Source organism: Arabidopsis lyrata (assembly GCF_000004255.2).
Source record: "Arabidopsis lyrata subsp. lyrata unplaced genomic scaffold ARALYscaffold_6, whole genome shotgun sequence".
NCBI lineage: Eukaryota > Viridiplantae > Streptophyta > Magnoliopsida > Brassicales > Brassicaceae > Arabidopsis > Arabidopsis lyrata.
The window spans coordinates 17,464,679-17,469,582 of record NW_003302550.1 but is presented as its reverse complement, the minus strand read 5'-3'; positions in this window follow the sequence as shown (position 1 = coordinate 17,469,582).

Here is a 4,904-nt window from a genome sequence, read left to right as displayed (position 1 = left end):
AGTTAACAGAAGATGCACTTGTTCATCAGTTAATGCATCATTCACAATGACAGGATATGTAGAGTTGTTACCTAGAAATGCATACCTGAGTCCTTTGGGAAGCGGCTTAAGTTCAACTTTTGGTGCCTTGAGTTCAGACCAGTTGTCTGATGTTGGAATGATCAGCTCCGCAGGGATGTCAACTGTAGTGGTCGAGTGTTCAGTCGAGTAAGTCCTCGAGTGAGCAGGTTGAGCCTGAGTTGAGTCCTCGTCATTCACTGCCATTACCTCTATTGCTGACCCATTCAATTCCTCAAAGGATTCTGACTCTTCTACTGCTTTGTGTGAGTCCAACAGCTTCTGGTAACCCAAAGTTTCTAAATGCAGAAACCCTTCTTCACCATTCTTGGTCAAAGCACTCTTAAGGTGATCTTCTTCAGCTAGTTCCTCTAGTAACTCATCAGCTAACTGATCCATTTCTTCAATCCAAAAGAGTTGCCCTTCTATAGTTGGCTTCTTCATTGCATCCTTTATATCAAAGGTCATTTTAAGGTCTTTACCAAGGTTCAGATCGATCTTCCCCTTCTTGACATCAATGATAGCTCCAGCAGTCGCCAAGAAAGGTCTTCCCAGAATCAGAGGGTCCTTTGGTTCTTCATCCATTTCAAGCACTACAAAATCAGTAGGTATCTCTATGACTCCGATCTTGATTGGTAAGTCTTCAAGCAGGCCATGAGGTATTCTGATGGATCTGTCTGCTAGAATCAGAGAGATATTGCAAGCTTTGTATTTGCTGAAACCAAGTCTTTTTGCAACTGAGAGAGGCATGAGGCTCACTGATGCGCCTAGATCGCAGAGGCATCTGTTGAATGATAAAGGACCTAATGAACACGGTAGAGTGAATGAGCCAGGATCACCAAGCTTCTTTGGAATGATCTTCTTCTGAATAATAGCACTGCATTCATGACTCAATACTACCATTCCTTGCACTTCTTGAATTCTTTCCATGATCAGGTCTTTCAAAAACTTATGGGAATCCGGAATAAGCGCGAGAGCATCAACAAGAGGTATTCTTAATTCAACTTCTTTGATGTTCTTGGCAAACATAGCTCTATACTTTTCTGCCAATGCTTTCTTGTGTCGTCCAGGGAATGGAAGTGGGGGTTTGTAAGGAGGAGGAACAAAAACCTTCTTCTTGTTTTTAGCAGCAACTGGTTGAAGAGCAGTGGGTGATGTTACTGGAATTGGTGATCGAGTAACATGGTCGAGTGGAGGGTCGAGTACTTCTGTTGGCTTGTCAACTTGATCTTCATTGAGATTGAAATCCTCCCCATCTTGGTCTGCACTGTCCTCAGTGGCTGGCTTAGGTCCCTCTCTGGTGGGAAGTTCTTTACCACTGCGCAAGGTGATAGCATGAGCGTGAGCATAGTCTTTTGGATTCTGAATCGCTTTGCCTGGAAGTTGGCCAGTAGGTTTTGGAGCAGAAGTTGATGCAGATTGTCCTTCCAAGTATCGGACTTTAGAATTCAATGCCTCCACTTTGACATTCAAGTCATTGTAGCTACAGTCCAACTTATTGTGTAATTCAGAAATCTTCTTAGCAATCTCCATGGAGCCAGATGCTTGTCCTTGGAGAAGTTGTTGTAGCATTTGCTTCATGTCAGGATCAGGGGCAGCATTACCTTGGTGTTGCTGAGGTGCAAACCCAGGTGGTGGTTGCTACTGGTAGTTCCCCTGAAATTGTTGTTTGGGAGCAAAACCTTGGTTGTAGGGAACAAAAGGTTTATTCTGACCCTGCTGTTGTTGTGGAGGATACACTTGATCCTGTGGATTAGCAACGTTGGTGCTGCGGTAAGAAAGGTTGGGGTTGTTAGTCTTGAAGTTGTTATACCCTTTGTAGCCGCCTTGATTGTTGATGTAGCTGACCTCTTCTAACTGGTTCCCCTCCCCATCTTGGACTTGATACTGCTCGTCATCAAGTAGAAAGTGCACATTCTTCTGCTGGCCAAGGATAAGCCTATCCAGTTTCTCATTAAGAGCTTTCATCTCTTTACTATGCTTTGCATCCGATTCTCCAATACCTCTGTTGGAGCGATCAAAATCCTCGTTATAATTACCATCGGATTGAGCTAAGTTCTCAATTAATTCCCAGCCGTCTTCAACATCCTTATTCAAGAAATTCCCATTAGAAGCAGTATCCAGCAACATTCTGATCTTGGGCAAAACTCCCCTGTAAAGTGTGCTTAGTAGAGAAGCCTTCTTGAAACCATGGTGTGGACACTGTATAGTGTAGCCTTTGAATCTCTCCCAGGCTTCACAAATGGATTCAGACTGCTTTTGGGTAAAACTGGAGATTTCATTCCTAAGCCTTGCAGTTCTTGAATTTGAGAAGAACTTTGTTAAGAAGGTCTTCTTGCAATCGTCCCAAGATGTGATGGAGCCAGCAGGTAATGTCTTTTCCCATTGGTGTGCTTTGTCTCCCAGTGAGAAGGGAAACAGGCGCAGCTTGAAACTGTCCTCACTAACACCGTTTATCTTGGTTAGGCTGCAGAGCCTGTCGAAGTTATCCAAGTGGTCTAAGGGATCTTCCAGAGGCAGACCATGGAACTTGTTTCCTTGAATCATCGAGATGAGACCACTTTTAATCTCGAAGTTGTTGTTTTGGACAGCAGGAGGCACAATTCCTTGCCTCTGATGGTGGTTTCTTGGTGCATCTCCAGCACCAATGTTTGCTGGCAGATTGTTGACATCTTGTTCATCAGCCATTCTGAAAGGATGGTTGTGTTCAAGGTCTGTAGTGTCTCTGCTTTCCCTTAGCTCTCTGTCAATACGGTCAATGTTGTCGTTGAAAAGGAGGTTCTGGTTGCCTTTTGATCGAGTTTGCATACAGCAGGGTTGTACCTGGATCAAGAAGACAACAAGAAAAACAAAAAGTTAGTAACCGAAGTGAAAATTGAAATAGAACTTGATCTAAGCAAGTCTGAAATCTCAAATGTAACAAACAAACACCCAAACGGCAACGGCGCCAAATTGATAGTAAGATTTTAACTAAGATCAATTATCCTTAAATCACTATCATGTCATTGTAGTATTTAAGGTGTCAATCCAAATGGGTGTGATGCTAGCAATCAAGATGCAATCAGATTTTACAGAGTCAAGCTAAGCAATAACAGGTTTTGATGTTGTTAACAATCCTAAGTGATCATGCAAAAACAGAAATTATAACAGAAATATCTAATATACTCGACCAACACAGCCTGATGCCAAGCACTGGGTGTTGTCGAGTATCAGGTCGAGTAACAGCAGAAAGTGCAATAAAACTACTCTACCACACAGTCCGTTTGCCAGACACTGGATGTGGTCGAGTAACAGGTCGAGTACCAAATGGAAACTGCAGTAAAACTACTCTACCACACAGTTCGTTTCCAAACCGCTGGGTGTGGTCGAGTACTTCAAGTGAAATAAGTAAAAATGCAAAAACTAAGCAACAAGTAACGAGATCAAGCAATCAATAGCGATGTAAACAAGGAAATCAAATGGAAGAGAAATTCCCGAGGATGGGGTAATCGAGTAGTGAAGTCTCCTTAATCTAACAGGTGGTTAACATGCTCAACAAACTATCCCTAGACAACAAGTTCAATAACCAAATCAAAGTGCTACCGCAACAGAGATCCTCAAGCAAAGCTAGTCCCAGACTCAATCACCATTGACGAGAGCTAACTTAACAGGCATTACGAAACAACAAATCTAAGTCAAAACGCTCCCTGTAACCAATACCTTGGTACAGAGCCACGAATCTCTGGAATTAGTGGTTCAGACATTTCATCGAACACCTTTTGGGTGCGGAAATGTCTGGGCTCAGATTCCAGTTGATCAGAAAGCAATCTAGCATTAAGAACAACTAATCCAGAAGGGATCTACCAATCAAACTCAACCACCTATCAGATTAAAGATTCTAAGCTACTCTAACCCATCCTCAAGAACCCTAATCACTACTCAAAATTCATAACCAAGAACACAAACCCAGAAATACATAAAAACTTCATATTAGCAAGATCTCAACAAGATGAACAACTTTGTAGAAGAAATCAAAAGCAAATACTCAATAGATTAAGAGAAATCTGGATTACAAATATGAAGAAAGCACTAATTGTTCTGCAGAAAATAAAACTTAGTCTGAAAATTATGAGAAACAACCTATTTATAGCAAATACTAGGAAACTCTAAATCACAAGACGACAAAGTATTAAGGCGGTTTACGGAGATACTCGACCCTTGTGATCGAGTAGAGAGGTTGAATAAAGTTGGCGCCTTTGCGATTTCTTGCTCTGGGCATGTCGTGATCGAGCATTTGGGTCGAGTATGTGCTCGAGTTCTGCTTCATCCTCTTCTCTTCCTTATGCTCAATGTCTGGTTGAGTTGGGATCTGAGAAGACTGTGAAGCTTGTGATCAAGTGGCTGCGGGGAGGTGGTGATCGAGTAGATTGGTTGGTGGCACGCTCTGGACTGCTTCTTCAACCCTGCGATCGAGTAGAACTGTGAACTGGCAGGATGGACTGCCCTGTGATCGAGCAGAACACTCCTGATGGTCTGCTGAGCTGACTGCTTCCCTCTCTGCTACTGGTGATCGAGCAGAATGGTCCAAATGTGACTTTCAGCTATGTTTTTCCTCTTTCTGAACACCAATAGCCCCGAAGCACCTGAAACAACTCAAATATGCAACATGCATGCAAAACACCCTAATCATGCAAAGTGATGACAAATGATGAAGAATGGTATGAAACAATGACGAAATGATGATAAGTGATGCTAAATGGATGCTCAAAACAAGTGAAATATAGACATATCAACTCCCCCAAACTTAGTCTTTGCTTGCCCTCAAGCAAACAATTAAGAACAAGCTAGAGGAGAGGTTTGAAAGCGGG